Source organism: Jaculus jaculus, chromosome 6 (assembly GCF_020740685.1).
Source record: "Jaculus jaculus isolate mJacJac1 chromosome 6, mJacJac1.mat.Y.cur, whole genome shotgun sequence".
NCBI classification, from domain to species: domain Eukaryota; kingdom Metazoa; phylum Chordata; class Mammalia; order Rodentia; family Dipodidae; genus Jaculus; species Jaculus jaculus.
This window is the reverse complement of record NC_059107.1, coordinates 162,745,869-162,765,992: the sequence shown is the minus strand read 5'-3', so window position 1 is coordinate 162,765,992 and position 20,124 is coordinate 162,745,869. Positions and strand designations below refer to the sequence as shown.

Genomic DNA, 20,124 nt, shown 5'->3' with positions numbered 1-20,124 from the left:
TCAAGCCTGCGGCAGGCTGGCAACTGCCCTCCCTCCTGGAGGGCTTTGATGAGCGTCACAAATGACAGCAGTGTTTGCAACGGCACACAACAGTGCCTTGCCCTAACACAAGGGCAAGACTATGCCTGATTTCTTTATGATGTCATTTCAGGACACAAGTCCCAGAACATTCTAATCCTGCGCCAGAGACCTAATCGGTGGCAGGGGTCCTGGCCTAAAGTGGCACTACAGCTGTGGTCATCAGATGCCCCGACCGTGGGGGACAGTTCTGGCCTTGGACAGCCATGAAGCTGGGACACGGTCTCTGCTGTCTAAAAGCTGAGCATGGTCGGGGACGGGGCTCAGTGGGGAAATGGCTTGTCCCCAGTGTAGAAGGACCTGAGTGAGATCCTCAATATCTACATTAAATGCCGGGTGAGGCGTGGGGGCAATGTTCCTGAGGATGGTCCCTGTGGTTGTCCTCTAGTCTCCACATGCACGCACACACATGCACATGGGCACCCACATGTACACATGCGTTAAAAGAGGAAAACAATAAAACGCATCCTGGCAGATGGTGCCAGCCCCTCCCCCCATTCTTCAAATGGCTCTTTTGGGGGAAAAGAATGTATAGTGATTACTTGGGCAAGGCCTGTGTCTCTCTGGCCAGATGGTTTTGTAATTTAAATTTTTCCTTTTCATCACAAAAGAAAACAGTGCTCACAGAACCAAGACTCTGGGAAACTGAGGCAAGGAGAAAGCAAAGGCCGTGGGTGGCTTCCCACCTGACGGGGGCTGCGCGGGCATGTGCTCGGCAGCGCTCTCCTGCCCCCAAGGGGTCCCCGTGCTCCAGGAACACTGGCGGGCCACATTGGCCTCACGAGCACTCACCAGGGGACATCATCACAACTGCTGAGCCGAAATACCCTGGGGGAGTGGGTGGCCACCTCTAGGTTCTCCCATCCGTGTGGGCCAGTACGGACATTTTTTATGCATGTATGGTATGTGTGCATGTGTGTACGTGTGTGTGTGTGTGTGTGTGTGTGTGTGTGTGATGTCATGTGGAAGCCATATCTGGGTCGACATTAGAGTATCTTCCTCCATCACCATTGACCTTATGTATTCAGAGAAAGTCTCACTGGTCCCAGAGCTTGCCAATTTAGCCAGTCAGCAGCCTCCTGCCTCACTGGGCTTACAGGCGCATGCCACCACTTCTCCCCTTCGGGCCCTCATGCTGCAGCAAGCATTTCACCCACTGAGCCTCCTCCCCCGAAGGACATCTGCGGCTTAGTGTGTGACTCTTCCCAACCCCTGCAGAAATCCTAGAAGTGGGGTTCCGAGTTGAAGCCCAGGAGTGCTTTAAGGACTTGAAGTAGCCTAAGTCTAGACTGTAGAACCTTCCAGTGACCCACCAATGTCAGAGCTGGGGGTGAGGCAAAATGGGGTGGCTAGGGCTCGCAGGAGAGAACAGACCACCCCAGATGACAGAACCCTCACCCTCGGTCAGTGGTGAGCCCTGATCTGTACTTCTATACAACCACCGTAGACCAGCTTCATTGGATACAGGCGTAACCCTTGTCGATCACAGGCCCCGAAGGTGAAGGGCGGATGGGAAGGTGAGAGACAAGGAGGCTGTGACAGTTTAAGGGAAGGGAGTTGGGTAGGCCCAGAACTGAGCTGTGGGAACTCCCTCTGCTAGGAAGAGCAGGTGGGAGGCTGTTGGTCGCTGGCCCCGCGAGTTTCCTGGGGGAAGGAGACCCGTGTGGCCTGTAACGTGGAGACCTATCCGAGCAGAATGTGCACACTGGCACTATCTCGCCAGAACAAGCAGAACGTTCCTCTGCTGCTGAGGAGGGAAGGCTGCACGGTCTCCACAGCCGCTCTGCACAGCACCTGTGCTGCTATGCACATTCTAATGGCGTATGGAGCAAGGTCTGCCGAGGAGTGGCCGTGCTTCTCACAGCCAGCAGAACGTCCTGCCTGCAGGGGATGTGCAGACTTATCTGGGGGTGCTGGGACGCTGTCCGATGAGCCCTGGTTTCACAAGCTCTGGAGCAGCACTAAAGCAGACTTGTGAGGCTGGAGAGAAAACTCAGGGCATGCCAGGGCCAGAGGCATTCCAAGTGCAGGGAGACATCAAGACCTTCCCTTCCAGTTCATACAATTGTGGATGTTCCCCCACAGCCCACCTGAGCCAGGCCCCAGATCCATGGGTAATTACAGGCATCCTGCCCAAGGTGCCACTAAGGGTTCATCACAGCACGGGGCTATGAGCCCACAGGGCAGTAGGTGGGGAGGGAGCCAGGAGGACTTCCAGGAAGAAGCATGGGGTCCTAGTCAGGAGATGTGGAGAGAGGGTTCTGGAGGGGCCATGCAGGGGCCCTCTTTCAGGTGAGAGGGACAGGCAGAGGCCTACTTTCTGATAATTGTTCCCTCCTTCCTTCCTTCCTTTTTCCCTCCCTCCCTCCCTTCCTCCCTCTCTCCCCCTTCCTTTCCTCTTTCTTTCTCTCTTTTCTACTTTCTTCTATATTACAAGGGATCAGGAAACCATTCAACCACTGCTTGTTACAGAGGGGTAAACTGAGGCTCTGAAACAGGGTCTTCTCTAAGGCTTAGCGCTATGTCACTTACTTTCACAACCTCCCTTGAGGCTCTGCTTGCAGAGGCCCCTACAGCTGATAAGTACAGGCCAGGTGTGGGCCATCAGGACAGTGACCTCCGCAGCCCTCAGCTTGCTCGTAGGTAGCATGGGGCTGGGACAGGTTAGGGTTCAATGAAGTCACCCGGATACTAGATGCCAGAGACTGGCACGGAGCGGAGCTTTCTCCCATCCTCACCACCTCCTGCACAGCGCCGGCTCAGAGCTCAATCCCAGGAGACGATGTGGAGCTTGGGCACAAGACAGTGCCTGCTGCCTCCCTGCCTCCCCCATGACGGATCTCCAGGGCACAAGGGGCTGAGAGGGAGGGGCGGTGGAAGCCCCGGAGGAGCCAGCCTGCCTGCCGTACATCAGCAGACCACACTTCATCATCCTCTGAGCACTTAAGCTCCTCTAGCTTGTCTCCACCTTCCCTGGGGAAGTGGCCTTGGTTTTCTACATGTTGCCAGTCTCCTGCATGTCTAAATCAGCCCAGGCCAGGCCCAGCCTGCTGCTCATACCAGCTGCCTTGGCCTACCTCTGCCAGGGTGTGCGTGCGCGCGCGCGCATTCTGGGCGGTGGCCACCGGGAAGCCATTGTCACCACACATTTTCTCCCTGCCTAAAACAAAAACCTGAATGTGACACTACACCCTCCCTTTGAGTGCTGTGATGGTGTCCCCAGGGTCCGCCAGCCACTTCCTCGGTCAGCAAATCCAGGGACAGGTGGCTGAGGTGGCACCTGAGAGGGGAATGGATTTCGTCCCGGTAACCAAAGCGGAGACACAGAAAGCATCACACAGAGGCCGTCTGGGCACCTACCTGGGGCAGCTACCACCCTGAAGAAAGAGCTGCCAGCGCTACCGAGCCGGTCCTCCCGCCCCCCAGTTCCTGCTTGGCCTGTGGCTCTCTGGGGCACACAGCCTGTCTTATTCCCCATGAGGACACTGGGCTGTTACCGGTGTGATGCTGTCTGCCACCATTTATCCAGTCCCGACCTTCCTCTCATCTAACTCTTACGCCAAGTCAGGGTCGCTGTCCCCACTGGCAGATGAGAACCCAGGGGCTGTGGGAGGGAAAGTAACCAGAGAAGTCGTCCTGTCCAGCGTGGGCCCCGTCTCTGTGGGCCGAGAAGTGTACCTGTGTGGGGCTGGCACCAGCAGGCCTCGGCGGGGCTATTTCCCCACAAGCAGGCAGGAGCTAAGATCCTGTGAGAGGAGCTAAATCACCTACGCGGAGGCTGCGCCAGGGGGCCAGGGCCAGTTCCAACGGCCATCTGTCCTGGATAGCTTTCAGCCCCCCTGGAGGAAGAGGGCATGACGTACCACTATGGCACTGGCACGCTCGAGGGCTGGGGTCCCCGTGTTCGCTTTGCAAAGCCTGTACAGACGGCCTTTTCCCAGACCTCCCGCCTCCCTGGGGATGAGCCCACTTGGGGGGGGGGGGACGGGGTCAGAAAGCTGGATCTCATTTTCTGCCTACATTACTGACCTCTGGAAACCACTCTGGTTCCGGAGCCCTCTGGGTTCCTCCACAGGCTGAACGGCAGCCTCTGCGTGCTGTACCACAGCCAGGTCACTGGGTACTGAACGATGCGAAGGGCTCCAGCCAGCCTCTCAGACCACCATCTTGGTCATACCCCACGAGCCTCTGACACCCCCTTTCTGAAATCAAACAAGAGCCTAGCCTGAAAACCCAGAGAAGCTGGTACGACGCAGCTCTCCTCTCTCCCCCCACCCTTCGTTTCCTCTGTTTTTTTCTTTCTTTCACATTACAAGGGAGCAGGAAACCATCCACCTATCTCTTGTTACAGAGGGGTAAACCGAGGCTCTGAGACAGGGGCTTCTCTGAGGGCCCCCGCTGTTCTATGGCTGGGTTCGGAGTTCTAGAACCCAGGCTGACTCCAGGCTCCTCTGGGCCATGGGGGTCTCTGCAGCAAAGAGGCCACAGCCTGCCAAGACCAAGAGCATCTCCTATGTTGGGCAGGGCCCCGAGAGCATCGGATACTCTCCTGGTGGAGGCCTGCCAGGGTGGACAGGGCCGGGACACTTGGGCTCCCTGGCACAGGCTGAGTGGTGCTCAGCAAATGTGGGAGGAAGCCCCTGGGGAGGCCTTGAAGCTCAGAGGCGGGGCTCCAGGAAAGCAAGCTCCTCTAATGGAAACCAGTCAGTGGCTAGCCTCCCCCCCCCCATGGTTTCCATGGGGACAGGCTGGGAGGTGGAGCTCTGGCGTGGCTGCTGCAGCAGATGTGGCCTGTACAAGGCTGGAGGGGGTGGCGCCTAGCAGGGGCCCTGGGACGTGGCAGGCGCAGGGCTGGGAAGGGGCCCTCCAGCCATATCCTTGGCGGTCAGTTTTGGGAAGGAGCCTAGGGCTATGGGTCCACTACCTCCAGGAGGTCTCCTAGACTCCTCAGGGGTTCAAAACTCATATCCCGAGCCAGCAGGGCCTGGCCTGGTGGCATATCCTCAGTGGTCTTCTGGCTTTCCTGAGGGTGTCCACATTTGCGGATGACACAAAGTCTGCCTCTCGGGCAGACTGCCACGCTGGGGAGCTGTTGGTCCTCAGCGTGCGGCAGACCTGCCAGGACTGTAAAGAAAGACAGAACCCTAGAGCTCCCTGGATGGTTCTAGAGGGTCTCTTTCCAGTGACACCTGGCCTGGTGTGCTGCTGGACACAAAACTCTGTAAGGGGGCCTTGGGGAAGGGAGAGAGCTCAGGGCTGCGGTGACAATCAGGAGACCCAGGGGCTTGAGGACACTAGCCCATAGCAACCTCAACTGATGGCGGGGTGGGGCCGCTCAGAAGGCTCTGTGGTCCCTTGTGCTAACACCGTCCCTGTCCACAAAGAAATGGCCTTCCATATCCCTTTTCTGACCCAGAACACAGCACCCAGGCCCACAATCCCATCCAGCGCCCCTTGTCGGGGCCACAGGCACATGAGGAACAAGGCTGGCATGCCGTTCTTCCTTTCACCACCCACCACCACCCAGTGTGCACTTCCATGCAGGCCGTGCCAGGCAGGTATGGGGCCCAAAGGCAGCAGAGTATCGTCAGACAGCCCTACCCAGCCCAATCTAGTCATTGGGGTGTCAGGAGTCCAGAAAGGAAGAGGTCCTCATCACCTGCCAACCTGCGTGGCACAGGGCCCTGGGACAATTCCTGCTCTCCGTGGTGGCAGAAAAACTTTAGGTCAAAAGGAAGGCCCTTCCCAGTGCTGAGCGTCGAGCATGGACCGAAGTCGGCCTCCAGAAGAGCTGAAAACAAATGGGTCAAGCGATGCACTGTTCAGTACGTCCCCAGGAAAGATCTGGATTAAGGAGCAGGCTCTGGTACCTGCTAGCTGTGTGGGTCTGGAGATGTTCCACAGCCTTCCCACGCCTGTTTTCTTGTACAGAAAAGTGACCCCCTCACCCCGTGCACTGGGACTTCTTCCACGCCTGTCCTTTTGTTCTGTTCTAACTAGTGCAGCATGGGCAGACGCTCGCTCTTACTGGATGTTGAGATGAGATGGAATTGGGCAGGTTAAAGTTAAAAATGAGTGAGTGGCAAGTCCCTAGCCTGAGCCTGGCACTTCATAGGTACTCAGCAAAGTCAGCTCCCCACACCCCACAGAGTGGAGCCTTTCTGGCAACATCCAACCTGCCCTTGTGCTCCCTGAGCTACGACAGGAGATTCCAGCCACTCACGTCCCCAGCTGAGCCTGCCCAGCCGGGTTCACTGCTCCCCCTGGCCCCTGGACACTGACTGAGAAAGCCACACCTTTCCCACTATGGCGCCTAGCTGAGGCCCAGGTGACCTGTTTGGCCTTGGGAGTGCCCACCTAGCGGTATCCAGCATGGACTTGTTGGGGAGTGATCCCCTATCAAGGGCCCAGCTACTCCGTGGTGCAAGAGAGTCAAGGGTGGAAGCTTGGAGTGGCCACGGCCCAGCCCACAGGTTCCTGCTCACTGTGCATTCACATCAGGGGCTGAGGCCAGATGGAAATTCATCTCGACCTCACCGAGGCCTCCAAAGGCCAGCTGTGATAGGCGTCCACTGACGGTTACGTGAGCCTACACCAGATCGCTGAGGTGGGCTGCTGAGAGGACCTCATGTGCCAGCCCCAAGAGAGACACGCCTCACAGAGCCCAAAGCAGAAGCTTAACCTGGCAAGGTTAAAGCAAGAAGGATCCCAGGATCCCTCCACCCACGCCTGGGCCGGAAGCATGGGCACACCCACCCTAGGAATCCTGGACAGGGCTGGGTGCCCAGGAAACTGGGCCAGAGGTTCCTGCACACATTGGAGCAGCCCAGCTGCCTTCCGGCCATCCCCCCCCACCCACCACCACCGTGGTTGGGGTCTGCAGCAGCAGGCTCATCCTGTAGCCCATGTCCAGAGTCACGGGCACAATGCTGAAGACCCTTTTCTGGGGTCCCCCCAACAACTGCTACCCATCAGGACAACCTTCACCTGGCCAAATGCTCTGTTATGGTGTGACATTTAATTTCACAGGAAACCTCAGAGACTGACTGATCTCCTTCCTTTTACAGGTGGGAGAACTGAGGCTGCAGTGGGCAAAGAGGCACTCAACAGCTCAGCCCCGCTAGCTCTTCCTATGAGGACAAGCAGGGATAAGCCCAGCCATCTTGGCTTCCTAACAAAGAGGTGAAAACCTCATCTGAGCTTCCACCCAGGTCTGAGGCTAACGCTGTGGCCCCTTTTCAGAGGCAGGACACGGTGGCCTAATGGAACCTGAGCTGGGCTTCCATCCCTCCTCTTCCAAACCCCAAGCTCTGCTGACTGGCCAGCCCTGCATGCCTGTGGGCACACACAGGCCTGCCCGGGAAGGCCTAGCTCTGCTGGTGGCTCCTTGGAGGAGGGCCACTAGCAGCTGACCAGGCCGGCAGCCGGGCTTCCGGGCAGCTCCCGCCCTTGGCCCGCCTTCCCAGATCCTGCTCGGGGCCTGCCCGCCGCCATTTCCTCTGTCGGGCCTAGAGGCTCACTCTTGCTCCTCCCGGTCTGCAAATGGCCGGCGCCCGGAACTGCTGGTCCACGGGTGGAGGTGGCAGCGCCAAGCAGGCCTCCAGCCTTCCTGGGGCATTCTGAGCATCTCAGGGGATCCCCGTTCCTCAACAGTCCTTCTGCCCCGCACCTGCCTTAGCCTGATCTCTGCCATTGAGAGGGACTCATCACATGTGCCTGGGACAGTGGAGCCCACAGCCCAGTCATTGCAAGGGTGTACTATGGGGACCCTTCCCCACTCAGAAGGAAGGCTGGTGTTAGCAGGCACCTGTCACTTCAGTGGAAACTGCCCAGCTACCTGGGATGCCTGGGCAGGCCTGAGTGATGGCCATGAGTAAAACACAGGACACCGCATGTATGCCACCCGCACACACCTCTGCAAAGGCCCCTGTGTACACACACACACACACGTGTGTACCTACATATGTGACACTCACCAGTGGATGCCGCAGCAGGCCAGCAGCAGGACTGGAAGAGCTCAGTGGAGCACGGATCTGAACCTGAGCCTGGTGTTCAGTGCCTTGCCAGGGAGGGGGGAGGAGAGGACCCCACGCCCCGCCATCTGTGCGCTGGATATGTCCTGAGTCTCAGAACTACAGCAAGGAAGCAGTGGCAGGTGCAGGACGTGCTCCCTGAGCTAAGTTTTCGCATGTTCAGGAGGTTTCTGCTTCCTGTTACCACTTTACAGACAAGCAAACTGAGGCTCAGATGGGAATAACTTACTCTGGAGCAAGACAGCAGGATGCACAGTAAGCCCAACCCGAACCCAGGCCTCACTCTCAACTGCAGCCCAACCCGAACCCAGGCCTTGCTCTCCGAGTGCACACTCTGACAAATGGCAAAGGTGCCCCTGTGACCCTGGCCTGAGGCACAGGGCTGAACCCATGCTCTCCCATAGCTGAGACCACACCCAACAGTGCAGACCCTCTCACTTGCCTTGGCCTTTTGAGCACCCAGCCCAGCTACATTCTGCTGACTGCCCGTGGGAAAGAGTAGAAACGGTTACAAACTCAGACTATCCGGCCCAGCCAGCTGTGGCAAATTTCATCAACTTTCCACTTCTATTACTTGCTAACAATTCAGCCAACAGGTACAACCCTTAAAATAAACAAGATACAACAAAGTTCTAATAGCAAATGCATGCGGGGGCTGGAGCTCAAAGTCCAGTGTGGGTGCCCAGCAGTACCCTCCTCTCTCCTCATCCCAGGAGCTGGCATGTCTCTCTGTAGACAAGGAATGTAGAACTGAATTCAGACTGTGGAAGTGTAGTGGTAGATGCTTAAAACATGGGAAAAGGTATGGGGGGGGGCGGAGTTCAGCCTCAGCACTGATTACATCATAAGATGTGCAAATTCCCCAAATAAACAGTTATCATAATTTGCAAATTACTGTGGCTGTAAAAATGCTTTGCCCTCCAGTGTGTTGATATGGTCCAGTAAATTCTGCACTTTCTTATCTTGGTGAGATAATATTTTTTTTAATTTATAGGTACTCAATGCAATTTATCCTCTGACTTTTTTGTAAAATTTGGATTCAAATGTTCCTTTCAACCATGCAAATATTTAGCATCTGATTTTCTGTAAAAATAAAGGTCTCAAAATAATCACGTTTGTCAACACAGTACTGCTGGAGACCGAGCTTCTTGTACAGTGAGATGTTAGAATCCCACGCCCTGCAAGTTCAAGTTTAAAGGCAGTGCCACAAAACAAGGGAACAGTGGTAATTAATTAAATACAGAAGGGTCTCGGACACAGGGCATTTGGAGTCCTAAAAGAGGAAGTCCAAGAATTGAGTGAAAATTTAATGAATGGATTGTTCTGCTTGATCTTGTAGGAGACAAGAAGATCAGCAAGTAAGTCTCTCTCTCTCTGCTGATGCGACTTGTTTATTCTGACCTCAGTTCTCCGAAATTGTTGACTCTACAATGGGAATATGCTGTGTGTTCCAACAAGTACCCGGCAGTCGTAATGACAGACCAGCCCATCTGTACCGCGAGAATGTATAATTTTGTCTATAGTAGAATTCACATAGAGGCAATCATGTGCAAGAATGCTTTGCGTGGTATTTTTGTTAAGTACTATCAAAAAAAAAAAAACCTGAGATATTGCCCAATTAAAAAAAAAAAAAAACAGAATACGACGTTTTACTGATGTGGGAGAGCAGGTCAGATGCCGAGTTAAAAACTTCAAGTGATACCTGACCACATTTGTCCCGGGTGTGAGGAGCATGCAGGGAAATGTCGCCCACGCACTGAAAGCAATGGATGAATTTAGTCAGAGTGGAAGATACTCCTTTTAGGCAGAAAATATGTATGTAAGTTGTTTTTTCTGCTACTTGCTACTACCTTGTTCAAAGAAAGGTAAATTAATGCTTAAGAAATTTTATCATTTACTATCATTCCAGAGTTTAAGACTAAAGGTCTATTTGCCTCTGTTAATTATTTAAAAAAAAAAACGGGTGAGGAGTGGGCAGCTAATAAAAGCATAAATTCTTCAAGATTGCTGAGACCCCTTCCCTTCCTTGCCTACTTCTCGATCTCCTCCATGCTTTTGCCTCTGAAATATATTATGCTAGTTTTTTTTTCTCTATTACTTTTATTTTGTCACCAGTGTTTTATTTGATGCTTGCTAAATATTTGGGTGGAACGAATCCTCCAGCTTGCAGCAGCAGAATGTGGCTGTCATCATCACGGAAATGTTTTAATGATCTCTGCTATATATGCCTGTCTCCGCAGCCCCAAGCCCCCGGTACTGACTCCCGCCGAATGTAAGAACAAAAGCAGCCAGAGCTCCTTGAGCGAGCTGGCATTCTGTTTTCGTGTTTGGTGACGTCTGCTCAGGCCGGCTGTTCTCACTGAGGCCCGTGCACACAGGGCCCGTCCACCTCTGGACTAGGGAAACAAAGATGTCTGTACTTGGGAATTTTCCTCTTCGTGCATTTAGAACTTTCCGTGTCTGATTTTCCAGTGTCCATAAATCAAGACCCCAGCTACCCTCCAACGTGGGAAACCAGGCCGCATTCAAGGGTGCTTTTGTCAGCCTGCCAGAGGGTGGAGGTGAGCTGGCGGCTGGGTTCTGCATAGCCCACCTTTCACAGAAGAGACTCAGCCATTCTGGAGGGCCAGGGACCAACAACTCAGCTTATGGACAGCAGCGGCATGGCAGGGGACACAATAGCTTTCAGGGGACTCCCAGCTCTACTGGCCACACTGCAGGCTCTGTGTGGCCCAGCACAGCTCTTCAGGTAGGGAACTAGGATGGGACAGGGGCCAGGCAGGCCTGAGGAACACTTGGGGGACTCTCCTAGGGTCTCCCTGGTCTCCACAGACACTTCCTGCCAAGCCGAGCAGGACAATCACAAGCCAAGCATACACTGCAAGGTGGACTCCCCAAAACTTAAAAACAAATGCTTTAAAAGCAAAGCTTCAAACCACCTCAACGATCTCCCCATACTGAACTCACCCCCCCCCAAAAAAATCTAGCTTTCTGGCATTCTTTTTTTTAAAAAATAAATAAATAAATAAAATGAAACGAAAGTCAGAAAGAACTAAATCCCTAAACTCTTGGAAATGGTGGCATTAGAGATGTGGAACAAAATAAAAGGGCCTCTGTTTCAGAGCGCAGTCCTTCCTCCCGTGTGCTAGCCTGGCCCTGGCCTGCGCCCTTTGCTGGGAGGACCAAGGATAATTCGGAGGTTTTCCTCCCTGTTACTCCTCGTGCCATCAAAAATAAAAAGAATTAGTAGTGAAATGATGACGAGCAAGCCTCCCCCACCCAACAACAAAGGTACCCGGCCAGGCACGGGAGATGGAGCTCTGACCCGGAGCTTCTCTTCAAGTCCTGATTGAACGCACGGCCGCTGAGACGTACCGAGCAAGCACTTTCATCATGATTTCAAAAGCCGTAGCTGTGGGTCTTAAGAAGAAACGGCTTGGCTCCTGCCTCTTCCTTGCCGTTTTTTTGGCAGAGCTTGCTTCGCTCAAGATTGGGGGGGGGGGGGCTCTGAAATAGAATTTGGGGTTTTGGATAAGCCAATTAGAAGGAAGGCGACGTAACAGGCACGGAGCACAAGATGGCACGGCTCTCAGCTTGTCTCTAGCGGGAGAAGGGGAGAAGGTCACTTACCCAAGTCCTGGAGGACAGAGATGCTTTCGAAAAGCCAGGAAATAAAAATAATGTCTCCTGCCCTGGCCTGGAAAGTAGACTAACCCTGGCCTGTGGGTCATCCCCAGGCACTATCCTCTGTCCGACGGGCCTTTGGACCTCCTGGGCTCTGGCTGTCCATTGGTCTCACGGTCCTGGCCTGGTTTTGGTCATCCTGACACCCGGGGGCAGAACTGCCAGGAGCAAGTGGTGCAGGAAGGCCATGCTACCAGTCCAGGACGAGGAGGAAAATGCTACTTTGTCTCCCGCTCTCCTCTGGCACTGGCTCGGTTGGGGGGGGGGCAGGGGCGGCCTCTCTGGCTCAGCCCCGCCCACTGAGAGTTTTCGAAAGATGCTCATGGGTGCTGGGGGGAATGGCAGACGTGGCAGAGGCGGGTGGGCCAGGCCCCCAAACCCACTACCAAAAAAGGCAGGGGCTGGCTGAGGGAGAGGAGGAGGACGCCACAGAGCCTGGCCATTCAGCACCCAGCTCCCGACTGATGCCGAGAACACCCGGCCCAGCCCAGGCCACGGCCGGCCCCGTGGACAGGCAGTATGGCCCAGGCGCCATGTTGTGACCGCCTGGCAGGTCTGGCCGCTCCAAGGGGCCCCGGAGTCCAGGCGTCCCGAATGGCTCCCTGATAGAGGCCGCATTGTTCCCACACTGGGCTCTGCAGAGGAGCAGGAGGCGGCTAGCACCAGGCTGTTTCCCATCATGGGGAGCTGGCCCCCCCACCCCAGCCGCTCCCCTGCCTGGACTCTAGGAGTCACCCATCCGAACACTGTGAGGCTGGAGCGGCCACGGCCGGTGACCCCGAATGTGGTTTTAAGTCCAGCCTGTGTCCAACGGCCACCATGTGGGTAAGCCACGAAACCTGTCCTAGCTTCAGTTTCCCCACCCACAGAGAGGAGGTGAGGACTCCTACCTGTCACGTGAGTGCTGAGCACCGGGCCCCGCCTGCAGGGTGCTGGTAGACGCTCATGCCCGGGACAGCCAGGAGGGTTCCCAGGGGTGCCAGGGTAGCGCCCAGACATGCCACTTCTGCCCTTTCAGACCTTCAGCATCACTAGGGCTACTCCCCACCCACCACCTCTCGACTGACATCTTGCTGTGCTCTGGCCCTGTGACTGGTTCAAACTGCCAAGAGCTCGATGAGGGCTGCCCACAGGCGTCCACGCTGCGTGTGGGTGACGGTCCTCCCGGCTCCAGGCCGCCTCCTGCCCTTTACACGGCACTAGCTGTGCTCAGTTGGGAGCCAAATGGGCTTGCAAGGGCGGGAAGGAGCTCTCGAGGGCCATCCCTCCCCAGACGCCTCAGGACCATAGGACTACCCCTGCTAGAGGGGATAACATGGAGTGACCACTGCCTGCCATGAGGTTCTGGGCCTCACTCCTTAGTACGTGGGACACATTAGGGCCCTTTCTGTCCACAGGACACTAGGTAAAGGCTGACTGGGCAGACCGTGCAGACCTGCTTGTGCCTAGTGGCACAGGGCCCTCGGGTGGACTGCCCGTGTTCTATGTTATATCCTTTTCCATCCGCTCGGGTGGCCGTGCCGAAAGCCAAAGACGGGGTGGGCAGAGGGAGCGACCAAGAGAGAGCTGCCCGGGGGGGGGGGGCGGGGAGCCCCCAGTCTCCAGCTTTGGTCTCACACACGCGGCCACGTGACTGCTCGCCAGCTGACGCCAGAGACAAAGCAGGTAGGGTTCTGATGCCATGCGCTCGAACAAGAATGCTGAGAATGCATGCCAGCCATGGCTTGGTATGGCTGCCAAGAGCACGGCCCCAAGAGGAGAAGGGTCCCCACGCCCTGCCAGTCTGCAACTTAGGGAAGCCATTGGAGACCCGGTGGTCATTTGGAGCCCTGCTGGGACAAGGGAGAGGAGGCAGAACCTGGGTCACATGGCTGTGGGAGGAGGCACCTCCCCCGCGCGCACACACAGAGTGTCGCCACAAACAAAAGTGCCCACTGCTGTGCCCAGCCGACTGTCCAGTTAGGAGTGGCCTCTACCCCATGCAGCTGCTGCAGGTCTGCGGGCCATCATGGACTCAGGACATGGGTACATGGAAGAGGGCAGTGGGCTGTTCTTGGATGGCACTGCTTGCTGGGAGGTGGGTGGCATCAGCATGGTGCCCAGCCAGGGTCCCCATCAGCAAACACACTTCTCCAGGTGGAAGCCTTCACAGTTGACATTGGTGTAACCTGGCCTGCTCACAGGTCCCTCTGCACCAGACCCAGTTCCCCGAGGGGCGGGGAGTTGCCAACGCTTTTCCTATTTCAGAAAGGATGGAAAGCTGGTGTGCAGGCACCACCATTTATTATAATTTAAAATGTAATTATAAAAGCCTGATTTGAATGTAAATATCTCTCTGAAATACGTGAAAGGGGATTCTAAATTTAAGAGCCCCAAATCAGCAGGTAGATATTTCTGCCGAGTGCTCTTCCTGACAGCTGAAGACCTGGTATGAAGGAGAGGCGGGTCGCAGAGAACCCAACGTCAGAGAACCCAAGCATCTCCGGGCGTGGTGGTGCACACCTTTTAACCACAGCACTCAGGAGGCAGAGGTAGGAGGACCACCGTGAGTTCGAGGCCACCCTGAGACTACACAGTTACTTCCAGGTCAGCCTGGACCAGAGTGAGACCCTACCCTGAAAAAACAAAACAAACAAACAAACAAAAGCAAGCATCTAGGACAATATTCTTGAACCTCTAGGGGAAACTTATCCTATCCAGCATTTAAAAAAAATGTGCCAATCATTTTTTTTTTTTTTTTACATCGTATGCCTCACGTACACGTTTTACAACAGAAACAGCAAGGCCTGGCCCACGACACCAACCTCATCACTGCTCACGGCCCCTTCCAGTCACTGGCTAGGCACAGAATCCTAGACACGTGGACAAGTACACATTCAGGTCTAGAGGAGGTAAGGCTCTAGAGGATCCCCATCCGAAATCTGAGTGTAAGACTGCTGCATTTTGGGGTCCCTCCCCCAGACAGTGCATACAAACCATGGTTTGTATGTTTTTTTCTGTCCTATGTCATAATATTTCATTCTCCTCCACGATTTCACTTTACCACATTTACCCACAGGAGCGAGGCTGTCTGGACACCCATAAGAGAGTTGTCTTCATACATTTGGGGAGCAAAGTTAATGTTGAAAATGCAATGGGGTACTAAGACGTTCTGCCATTAAAACTAAATAAAAGACACAAGAGCAATTTAAAAAATAAGACCTTACTCAAAACTAATACCACCATTTGCTTTTGTAAACAAACTCTTTGGGGTGATTGGTGAGGTGTGGCAGGCAAGGAACCCTTCATCCCTCCCTTGTCTGTCTTCCAGCAGTGGCCTGGCATGGGCATCCTGACTAAGGGCTAGCAGAAGTGACAGGTGTCCCTGGCTTACGCTCCCCCATGCACTCCTGGCAAGCCCTGCCCCTAACACTGCCATCTCTCAGGTGAGCCTCAGCCACTGCCCTGGCGCCTACAGTGGTCCCTGGCCAGGCGCAGGTCCAACACAGCGGGCCGGCAGGATGGCTGGTGTGCCGCCTGCAGGACTAAACCTGGCACATCTGAAGCGTTTTGGACCCTGGGCTAGTTTGCCATAACTTACAAAACACCCTGAAGAGCTGGGAGGGTAAATGAAGGCCAGTGTGGGGCTTCTCCAAGTCCAGTCAGCTTCTCACAGCATACAGGCCACTCCCAAGTTCATGTGAGAGCAGGATTTAGGGAGAAATCGATGGCACCGTTAAATCACAAATACAGACCCACAATGCCTGATAAAGCCCCCCCCCCCCCCGTCTCAGGTGCTCTGGGGACTGGCCTTGCCTCTTCCAGTCTGTTCTCCTTACCTCCATGTTACATCTAGCTAGTACACAATGGCTAACCAGGCCGGGACTGAGGGAGACCTCCCCTGCTCCCAGACCAGAACCCCACCACCTTTTCAGGACTGCAGACGCATCCCTGTAGCGACTGAGACAACATCACAAGAGAAAAATGAACTCATAAAAGTTTGAACCACATTCCACAAAGGAGGCTTGGATGTGCCCACTGAACTTTCCCAAGAGCCACAGCTCAGGGGACTTTCGTTTTCCTCCCATAAATCTTGTCCCTGACTGAAGCCAGGGTCGGCAGTCCCCACACTGGAGCTCCCAGCCAACGGAACACTGATCAGCCCCGAAAATAAATATTCCATATAAAAGATCCATTGTCTCTGCTTGGAGACAATGCTGCTTTTTTCCCCCACCAGCCCCATAACATCAGAAAGTATGGCTGGTGACATTTAGGGTTTTATTTTTCTTGTCCCAACAAGGTTCTTTGAGAAAAGGCTATGTTGCTGGGTCTTCCTAAATGATCAGCCTGGGGGGTGGGGGGATCTGAAAAGCAAGGCGTTGGTAAGCATGCCGTTTTTACTCCTGCACCAATCTGCCACCTGCACTTCTAGCAAGGATGCTGGTGCGGGCCCCTTTGGACCGATATGGTGGGGGTGGAGCAGGGGTGGTCAGATCCAGACCAGCATCCAAGTGTGCCCCTCAAATGTCATTTTCCAGGAGGTTCCCACCCTGCCCTGGGAAGGGATACCTCCTCCCAGCACCTCCTGAGTCCCAAGGAGACCTCGGTCTCATCTCCTGCATCTAATGCAAAATACAAGATGTACCCTACAGTTGCATTCACACCAAGTCCCCGGGACATGCAAAGTGCTGGCTTTACAAGTTTCTACAGCCAACGCCATAAATCCCATCCAGGTGCACATTTTACCACCTGTGGGACAGGGAGTGAACTTCTTGGTGCCCTTTCTACAGAAACTAAAGCTCCATTACTTAGAATATAACATACCATCTAGGATGCAATGCATAAAATCGTGGTAAACAAACACATAAATAATTATAGTGGTTGTCAGTTAAAATAATGGCCATAGCACCAGACATTGAATGCCAGAAACAATACTTCACAGAAACAATGCTGTCTATATCCACTGAGGTTGGGATCACTGTTACAGCATGAAGAGCTCGGGGTGCAGGCTTGAGAAGGTGGCAGGATTTGCTGGGTCACATGATAAACTGGAGGCAGGGACAGGCAGGAACTTAGGGTGCTGCTAGCCTCCTAAAATTTCAGTAACAGTATTCTCCCTTCTCCCTAAACATGTAAATACACTCTCTAAATCCAACCACAACAACGTAAATGAAGCTGGCACGTTTAAGATTTTTCCGGCCTGCGCCAGGATGCCTTTTTTTCCAAGCACTGTCCCTCATTTAGGACACACAAGAAGTTCCCCTGGACAGAAGAGAAACCCCCCGCCGCAGGGTGTCTATCTGGATGGACACAGTCCTTCCTGCCCTTCTCTCGCCTACCTTCCAGTAAGCCCTCATCCACCCAGAGGCCGGCCCTGTGCCCTACTAGGCACAGGAATGAGGCAGGCAGAGAGCTTTACACAGAGGTTGCTGGCCAGGTGCAAACCTCGGACGCAAAGGAACCCTGCTGCAGAGCAAGCACACTGTCACTGCTGAGCAAAAACCAGCTGCTGGCCCGCACCCAACTGATCAGGCAGCATATTCCCAGTGGGCCTCGGTGCCACAAATGCCCGGCGCTGAGCCCTGCCAGCACTCTGGAGACCACTTGCCCGCGAGGGTGTGTGGTATGTGAAGTCATGGTGGGTTCACCCCAGGCTTGGCCCTAACTTAACACCAGCAAAAGAGAGGCCCATGCTCCCAGCAGCCCACATGGCAGCCCGTTCCATCAAAGCCTGCTGCTTACCCATTTCTTCTATTAAATACAGAAGGGAGAAAAATAGAGAGGCACCTATTTCACTTTCAGGGTCTTCTGTTGGGTGCGTGTGTGTCCTCAAAAATACATGTTGCCGAAATGAGATATTTCAGCATGCTTCGATGCCCCAGCCCACTCTGCTGTGAGGGAAGTTCAATCCTGTCACCGTCTGGGCACCAGGGTACACCGTGGCAGTAGATGGGACCCCAGAGCTTGGCCAAATACTGTTCTTGTGACAAAACACCAAAAGTGTCTCCTTAGAAGTTTTGGCCTTTTCTGCCCACCTTGAATTCCACCTGTTGGCCCGGAGAGAAGCGGAGGTGACGCCTCTTGTTCTGGGGTCTGCTCTGGTCTCAGGCACGCCTGACAGCCTGGGCAGAGCACCACACAATCTCTGCTGTGTCACTGGTTTTCTGCAGACCAGGGAAAACACTGCCAGCATTTTGCAGGCAAGGCCAAATGGAACTTGAGCTTATAATGACTAACCCCATCACCACCGATGCCATGGGGAGCAGCAGCTCCCAGTGAGTGGCACACCTTCCACAGTTGCACCCCAACATCTGAGATCACCCCCTAATGATGTCTCGCCCTGGGATTCACATCTGCTAAGTGCCTCAGATTAAAATCATAAATTAAAAACTCAAAATGGAGGTGGGAGGCAGGGCAATGCAAACTAGCAAATTATATATATATATTTATTTGTATTTATATGTACACACACACACATACACAATCTCAAGGTTAGTCTTTAAGTATTGGCCAGACTCTACTGAAAGGGTCTCATTCCTTGGGGTTCTTATTCCAGATCATGGTTAACATATAGTTCAGGGAGGGAGGCATGGAGCAGGCCTGGATTCCTACAGCCCCGTCCACATTTCTGGAAATGGGGCTGTAAGCACCAGCTCATGGCTCTGGGGTGTTATGGGAACAGACCTCCAACTGCTTATGTGTTCTGAATGCACCCAGCAAAGCAATCCAAACCACTTCCACGAAGTGGAGAGAGGAGCTGGGCACTCACACCTGCGGCTGACTGCTCAGCGTGCGGGTTTCCTCTTAACCCAGGCTCCATATACGCATGCACACAACACTCACACCGCTCTCCCTCCAGCTCCCAGATAGCCAGAATAGATGGCCTCAAATAAAATAAAGCTACTCCTTTGGCTTTTGAAATTTAACTTTGAAAATAATAATAATAATTTTGGCGTTACCTAAAACCTTACAATTATGTCAAAGAAGCATTCTCTCACCCATATCTTGCTTCCCACATCCTACCCAGGATTACTAGCTGGGCCATGTGAGCCATCTATAAGGTGATTTATTTACTAAAAGTTATGAGTTGAGTTTTTTTGTTTCGTTTTATTTTACATCACCATAAACAACAGCTGCCGCACCAGGCCTTTTACCCTGTGGCTGAAGGCCGCTGATGCTGGATGGAGGGATTGCCCTAAATCAGCTCTCTGAAAACGTCCAACTAGCAGAAAAATAGAAGTAGTGAGGGTTTAGAAAGTAAATGAGAGTTCGAATTTTCAAAAAGGACTCTGCCTTCCAAATAATATTCCCAAACACATCTACCCCCCACAAAGATGTTTTCTCTTTTCTTTCTTTTGTTTAAGATTCCTGCTAACAATATTTTTATAAATTCCATCCATTTTTCTCTAGCTAGGAGCCGGCACACCTGAGATTAGAAGCTTTATTTCGCTAATTCCAAATCCCAGATGAAGGGTGGCGAGCTTGGAGTTCTTACAAACTGGGCAGCTTCAGGTTCAAGAATCACCTACCTCGGATGTTCCCCCAACTGAGAAAGGCCTGCCTGCAGAAGCACCCCTCTTAGACACCCGTCATTAATATTTAAATACGGAGTAGCTAAAGTGAGAAAAGCTCTTACCTCTCCAACCCACGGCTGGCGCTCAGGTCAGCAGCCCGGCCTCTGCCAGATGACCGCCGGGGCGAGCGCTGCGCTGAAGTGCCCACGGCCGAGCGCAGAGGCCCTCGAGCGTGGCTCCAGTCCCGGGTGACCCGCGCTCGTCCCCTTGGCGCGCCGAAGGGAGAGCGGAGCGGCTGCCGGCTGCCGCAGGTCTTCCCAGGGCCGGACGGCACTGGCGAGCGCCGCGGACCGCGCCGCCCTTCCCTCGGGACCCCGGCAGTGCCCGCGCTCCGAGTGGCCCGCAAGCCCCGGCCGCCGCGTCCTCGACAGGCGCCCACCGGGACCTTTGTCCCCGGAGAAAACGAAAGCGCTCCGGGCAGCGCACGCCCACGCCCTGCCGCGGAGAGCTCGGCCGGCGCGTCCCGTGACTTTCTCCAAGTTCACGTGCATCCCCGGGCGGCCAGGCCGGCGGAGTCGCGGACCGAGACGCTCGGAGCCCGGCCGTCGGGCGAGCGCGGGCAGCCAGCGGGCTCGGGACGCGCGGCCCGAAGCACAATGGGGACCGCGGGGCGGCCGGGCGGGCTCGGGGACAGCGTGGGCCCGGTGGCCGCTCGTCTGGCGCTGCCCGGGCGCCGAATGCGGTGGCGACTTGGCACAGACGCGCCGCGCGCCCGGTGCATGCTAATGGCCGGCGGCCGCGCCATGAATTATTCAGCAGCCGCCGCCGCCGCGCGG

General features: G+C 54.6%; 1 long non-coding RNA gene across 4 annotated transcripts in view; it reads right to left on the bottom strand.

Annotated features, from left to right (window-relative positions):
• Window positions 1–19,495, bottom strand: part of LOC123461594 — a 36,590-nt gene extending 17,095 nt beyond the window's left edge. For 2 of the 4 annotated variants that reach the window (XR_006637730.1, XR_006637733.1), the window contains exon 1: window positions 19,411–19,495. This is a non-coding gene — a long non-coding RNA (uncharacterized LOC123461594). Of the gene's footprint in view, window positions 1–11,486; window positions 11,608–11,741; window positions 11,993–19,410 lie in introns of those variants that run through there. The other 2 variants (XR_006637731.1, XR_006637732.1) reach the window with 2 other exon arrangements.
• Window positions 19,496–20,124: the final 629 nt, after the last annotated feature.